Source organism: Dromiciops gliroides, chromosome 1 (assembly GCF_019393635.1).
Source record: "Dromiciops gliroides isolate mDroGli1 chromosome 1, mDroGli1.pri, whole genome shotgun sequence".
Lineage (NCBI taxonomy): Eukaryota > Metazoa > Chordata > Mammalia > Microbiotheria > Microbiotheriidae > Dromiciops > Dromiciops gliroides.
The window spans coordinates 60907550-60914433 of record NC_057861.1 but is presented as its reverse complement, the minus strand read 5'-3'; the positions used below and the strand labels follow the sequence as shown (position 1 = coordinate 60914433).

The 6884-nt window shown below is 42.6% G+C and overlaps 1 long non-coding RNA gene across 2 annotated transcripts in view; it reads right to left on the bottom strand.

The window, feature by feature from the left end:
• Positions 1-2062: 2062 nt before the first annotated feature.
• LOC122728120 overlaps positions 2063-6884 on the bottom strand; it is a 48935-nt gene continuing 44113 nt past the window's right edge. For both annotated transcript variants that reach the window (XR_006353237.1, XR_006353238.1), the window contains exon 4: positions 2063-2122. This is a non-coding gene — a long non-coding RNA (uncharacterized LOC122728120). The remainder of the gene's footprint in view (positions 2123-6884) is intronic.

The window sequence follows — 6884 nt, the reverse complement described above, 5'->3', positions numbered from 1 at the left end:
GGGCATGTTACACTTTCGCTGCTCAGCTACTTTCTTCTAACTCTGCCAGTACCCTTTCACTTTGTAAATCCCCCTGCTTCTAACTTTTCTCTCCTCCTTACTGCCACCGCTGAACCCCCGTGTTTCTCTCTCACCGACCTTCTGTCTGTCTGCTCCATCAGTCTGCCCTTTGCTGCCTTTGCCACCCCTCTAATCTTGTCCGGTCTTCCTCCTTGCTCCTAGTCCTGCATTACTATTCAGCTCGTCCCTAGTCTCCTTGTCCGAACCTCTTCTCAGTCTCTCTCGCCCGGTCCTTCTCCGCTGAACCCCTCCCCCACCTCCTTGTCCGCCCCGCTTGCTGTCTAACTCCCAGGTCTATATATACCTTTTCTTCTCTCCACTCAAATCTCAGGGCTTCCTGTGCCCCCACAGACCAAGCTAGTCCGCTAGCCAGGGCTGCGGCTGGTGGGGGCGGGGGGCGGTGCTCGGGCAGCTCGCGCCTCAGCGCAGGCTATCCGGGATCTTTCAGATAGCTCTGCTCAGGTTGGAGGGAGCTGGGGGCTTTTTGTGCCCAGCTGTCTGACCTGGCATCTTGTACAGCGCACAGGGCTCTTTGGCTCAGCTGAAGCTAAGGAGGAGGGGAAGAGACCCTGAGGGCCTAAGGCTTTCTAATCTCAGCCTAAAGGTAGGGTCCTCAAATCAAAATAAATTTCCACAGATCTTACAGCACAGAATATCAGAATGCAACAAGACCTTAGAACATAAAATACAGAATGGACCTTAGAGCATAGAATGGTCAGAACTGTGAAGGATCTGAGGGAAAAAGATCGTAAACAGTCAGGCTAGAAAGGACCTTAGAACATTAAATGTAGAATATTAAGAACCGGAAAAAAACCTTAGAAATGAGCTCATCTAAACACTTTCTTTCATAGGCAGGGAAATTAAGGCTCAGAGAATGAATGAATGAATAGAAAAGCATTTATTAAGCACTTACTATGTACCAGGAACTGTGCCTCATGAGCACTGGGCATACTAGCAGAAAATGCAATAGTCCCTGCTCTCTCTCTAGGAGTTCACACTCTAATAGAAGGGGCATAGAAACAGTGAGGAAGTGAGGAAGAAAACACATAAAAGCAAGTTTGATTGTAGTGTAGATTGATGTCCCCAGAGTCCTAAGGGCACAGCTATAAGGCAGTCGGCAAGGGCCAGGGGTCCAGAGGAAATGGAAGAAGGGCAGAGAATAAGAACACATCAGGACACATTAACTAGGGCAGATGGCTAGTACAGCCCAGTGTCCCTCCATCTCACTGGAAAGATTAGAGAAGGTAGGTCCCAGCTCATCCAAGCACTGTGAGCCTTCTTGTTGCTCCCAAGTAGGCTGGGGTCTCGGTGGCCCATAGGGAGTAGGAGCAAGAAGGGAATAGAGTTGCTCAAAATTACATTGCTACACTGTAACATTATACCATTAAGAAATTATAACCATGTAATTACACTGTTATACTGTACCAGGTCTAATATAAGAACCCAGGTATCCCAAATTTCTATTGCACCTCTGTTAATCCCAATGAGGGATTTTAAATTACCTCTATACATTATTACACAACATTTTATATACCAAAGAAAAATCCAATCATCCAAAGTTTTCAAATATCATGATGCTGACATTATGCAGACAATGAAATGTACATAATTGGAAAATGTTCATTCAGTTGTTTTGACAGTTGTGTTTGTACTCTAGACTCCAGGTCTAGATTTAAAGGAAAGAATTCTTCTATCATTCTATAATCATTGTTTCATCAAGGAAACGTACCGTTTCAGTGGTCACCAATAAATTATAAGCTTTAGCAAGAGTTAGACTTTTAAGCATTTATTAAAGAGAATAAGAATTTGGGAGAGAAAGAAAGGCCTAGATTCCTATCTCTTAAAGGGAGAGCACATTTCTAGCTCCCTTCTCCTCCAGAGTCCCCAGGAAAGAGAGCAAGACCAAGCACCAGTCTCTTCCTTCTTCCTCCCATTCGCCAGCGTCACTTCCTGATGCCAAAGAAAAGACTCATGTTCTTGCCCTCAAAGACCTTCGCTTCATGGGCGGAACTCTTCTACAGTAAGTCTCCAGCAGGTGGCATCATTCCAATCGTTACATCATCTATAATCAATATATAATATATAACATCTATTATGTATGATGAATATAGTACATAATGTATGATATCCATAATCAACAATAAAAACAACTCATACTTATTTAGCACTTTCCTTATAAGAACTCTCTGAAGGTGATGTGAACTGCCACCCCCCTCCTAGGGAGACTTCCCAGATCCCTATGGAACAGAAAAAGCATGCTCCTCATCTCCTCACAAAGAGTCAAGGTACAAAGTGAGACATTTTTAATGACTTAATCAATGTGGGAATTTATTTTGCTTGACTTGGTTTGATTTGCTTTTATCTTTTTTTTACAGTTGGGTGGGGGAAGAAAGCTGGCTAATGATAAATTGAGAAGGAAGGATGGATAGAAAGAAAAAAGAAAAGAAGGGAAGGAGGGAAGAAGGAAGGAAGGAGGGAGGGAAGGAAAGAAGGAAGGAAGGAAGGAAAATGAAATATTTTTAAATTTGTGGACTGAAAACCAGTGGGAAACAAAGACAATTGAAAGTTACATTTTAAAGTTATTATATATTTTAAAAGGAAAGCAAGCTAAACTTGAACAAAATTTGCAGTTTTGTGCATAACTTTCTTTCTCTCTTCTACTTCGTATATGGAAATGCTTATTTCATTTGGCGTTTGTTGAGTTTACAATTAAAAAAAGAAAAGAAATCATTGATAACAATGGAGAGAGGAGTTTCAGTTGAGTGATGAGATGAGAAGCCAAAATGCAAAGGACTGACCAGTGAATGAGAGCAGAGGAAATGAAGGCAGTGAGTGTAGATGGCTTTTTCCTGGGAGTTTGGCTAAGAAAGGGAGGCAGGATCTTGGATAATAGCTGGACTCCAGACTTTGTCATAGAGTTATAATCATAACAGAAACCGCAAGTTGGAAGGATCTCAAAGAGCATTTCCTTGTGGTGACAAAGAACTGGAAATTGTAGGGATGCCCGTCAAGTGGGAAATGGCTGAACAAGCCGTAGCATATAATTGTGGTAGAATACTAGTGTGCTATAAGAAATAATGAGCCTGAGAATCTTAGAAAAACATGGATAGACTTGCACAAAATAATGAAGAGCAAAATGAGCAGAACCAAGAGAACATTGTATACAGTAACAGCAATATTTGTTTTGTTTGTTTGTTTGGGTTTTTTTTTTTTTGCTTTTTTTGCAGGGCAATGAGGGTTAAGTGACTTGCCCAGGGTCACACAGCTAGAAAGTGTCAAGTGTTTGAGGCCAGATTTGAACTCAGGTCCTCCTGACTCCAGGGCCAGTGCTCTATCCACTGTGCCACCAGGCTGCCCCCCAGCAATATTGTTTTAAGAAGGTCTTTGAGCAACTAAGTCATTTTGACTATTATAAATACATAAATTAACTACAAAGGACCTATGATAGGCCCACCTATCTGCATCCAGAGACAAAATTTATAGATAGAAGTATTATAGAATAATTTTACATATATATGTAACATATAATACATATGTGTGTCTAATGGTAGCCATCTCTGGGGCAGGGGAAAGAAAAAAAAGAAAAAATGAAAGTTACATGATAGCTTTATTATTTATTTAAAAGGAATAGCAAGTTGTACATAACAGATTTGCAGTTTCATGTGCAATCCTCTTTAAAAAAAAAGAAATCTACTATTATGGAAATGCTTGCTTTATTTCATAAATTAAAAATAAAATAAAATAATTTTAAAAGAGCATCGAAGTCAACTCCTATCCACACCACGAGCCCTTCCACAAACATCCCTAAAAAGTGACATTCAGCCTTTCCTTGCAAGATTCCAATAATGATGAACCTACTACTTTCTGAGGCAGACTATTCTGCTTTTAAAAGGCTTTGACTTAGGAAGCTTCTTTTTATCCATACCTTCTATCTATTGCTCCTGGCTCAACAAAAGGGCTTAGATGGCCCTCTTCAGCAGGAGAGCCCTTCAGATATCTATAGACATCTAAGACTTCAAAAAGGACTCAAAGATTAACAAGGACTTGAAGGGCCCCCCCCAATAATTTTAGAGTGGGTGAAACTAAGACTTGGTGAGATGAAGTGAGTTGCCCAATGAAGGTCACACAGCTTGTTAGGAGCATAAAGTAGATTAGAAATCAGGTTTTCTTGCACTCTTGTAGAGGACCTTTTCTACTCCACCACAGAAATCAAGGACTCAAGCTTCCAGATACCCAATCTATAGCCCTAACCACTTAGCTTTCTCACTTCTGAATATACACTGGGCTCAGGGGCAGATGAGGGGAAGAGGGGAGGAAGAAACACAACATAGAAAGGTTTCAGGGCTCACGTAGTAAGCGTGGGAAATCCCCAAGAAAGAAAATCCCTAAAGACCACAGTAGAAACTTAATCACCAGGGACATCCTTAACAAGGAGCCATAGGGATTGGGCCCACAAGAACTTAGAAACTAATTATCCCCTCTGTGACCTCCCCTCAGCCCCAAGCCCCTCATCTCAGCTGTTCTAAGTCAGGAGGGAACTCATTTGTGCCTCCCAGAGACATCAGTCTAGACTGGGGGATCCCTACCCAAGGTTGGCTCCCTACCTTCTTGGGTTGCTGTCTTCCACATCCTCCAGTAAAGAAGGGTGGTCAGGTAAGTCTGTCCCTTCAGTGACCCTGACTGGGTGAGCAGGGGTAGGCCATTGAGAGCTTTGGGAGGAGAAGGGAAGTAGTTTGTTCCTCCACCGGGACTCAAGAAGATTCTACCAGATCCTATCCAAGACACCAGTTCCTCAGTTCAAGGTAACCTAGGGATCATTCTAATTTAGATCTCAGCTCTGCCTCTCCCTACCAAATCTATGTAGCCTTGAGATAAGTTCAGACATTAGCCCTTAACATCAGTGTAACCCTAAGCCTAAACCTGAGCCTAACCTCTAGAGTTCAACCCAACACACCAGCCTGGTACCAGCCAAATCTGCATTCAGCTCCGGTCAGGAAGTAACATAGTACAGTGGAGATAGTGATGGCTTGAAGTAAGGAAGACCTTTACTTAAATTCCATCTCTGAGACTTTGGGCAAGTCAGTCAATAAGCATTTATTAAGCACCAAATGTGTGCCAGGAACTGTGCTAAGCACTGGTAACAAAAAGAAAGGCAAAAGACAGTCCCTGATCTCAAACAGGTCACAGTCTAATGGGAAAGACACCATGCAGCCATGCACAAACAAGCTATAGACCAGGTAAATAGGAGATAATCAACAGTGTGAAGGCACTGGCATTAAAAAGGAGATGGGAAAAGGATTCCTATCAAAGTTGGGATTTTAGCTGGGCCTTGAAGAAAGCCAGGGAAGGCAGGAAGCAGATCTGAGGAGACAGGGGGCTGGGAGAAAGAGGGGAAGTTAGTCACTTAAACTCTGTGAGATTTCCTTTTATCATCCAAAAAATGGAGATGATAACCCCCAGCAGTGTCAATCCCACAGGGGCTCAAATGAGATCGTGTGGGAAACTAATATTAGACCTTTACATAAAGGTCAGCTGGGAACACCGATATTATTTATTTTGTTCTCATTTTGGGGGGAACAATCAGGGTTAAGTGACTTGACCAGGGTCACACAGCTAATAAGTATCTGAGGTCAAATTCAAACTCAGGTCCCCCTGACTCCAGGGCTGGTGTTCTATCCACTAGGCCACCTAGCTCCCCCTCTTCCTGTCTTTTTTATGAAGTTCAGATAGAAATGGTTCTACCTGCTATGACTCATTTATATTTAATGTTCTGTGGGTTATTAGTGAGGTGGATTAAAAAACTGTTTTTTTGTAATTGAGTAATGAATGCCATGTTCTGTTGCCTCACCGAAAGCATCTTCAAGTACGTTATTGTCATTGCTGTTGATGGAGAAACCCCAATTACACCTGGGGTTGGTCTCAATACATGAACCACATCCTCTGAGGCCACAATGACCAACAGGCTGGTGATGGCACTGAGCTTGAAGAGCCCATCCACACACAGGAGCAGGTCCTCCTGGAAGTTAACCTGGACAGGGGGTGGGGTTCAAGAATCACCCATGAAAAAGCCCAGGTCATTGCCCAATAGCCAGGGAAGAAGGAAGGATCAGGTCCAGGAGGGAATTCTCAGGTGGGAAGAGAAAGAGAGGAGAAATCGGTCAGAGAAACTGGGAATTACTCTGTACCCATAATAGTCGTCTTTTATGAATCTCCGTATTTGTGCAAATTTGTGGCTTCCACACCTCTTGTCACAGCATCTCGGTTAGAAGAAGGAACCTCAGAGATAACATAATCCATGCTATATGTGGGCAAGAAGCCCCTCTGTAACATCCTCCTCCACAAATGTTTCTCTGGCTTCTACTGAAAGAACTGAAGTAATGGCGACTCTCCTACCTCCAGAGAGAGGCAGAGCAGCATCCCACTTTGAGATGGTAATTAGAAATTAGGTATTTAGGAATTAGGTAATTAGGAAAGTTTTTCTTCTATGGAACTGAAATTTGCCTGCTTGTAATATAATAGCTCACAGATACTAATCAAAATAAAACTCACCCACCTTTAGGGCTCTCCACCCACTAACTACCAATTTCTCAACCCCCTACACAGTCAGTGATAGACCTTGGCACATAATCCTGTTGTTTTAACAAAGTGCCTCTTGTGTAAGTAGTGGAACCATAGGGCTGTAGTCAGGGGAAAAAGAAAAAAGAAAAAAATGGGACTTCGAGTCCAAAGACCTTAGTTTGGGGGGTTGGTTCTGTTACATTCTAGGTCTGGGGCCTTAGGGAAGTCATTTAACCTTTCTGAACTGCACTTTTCACAGCTCCAAG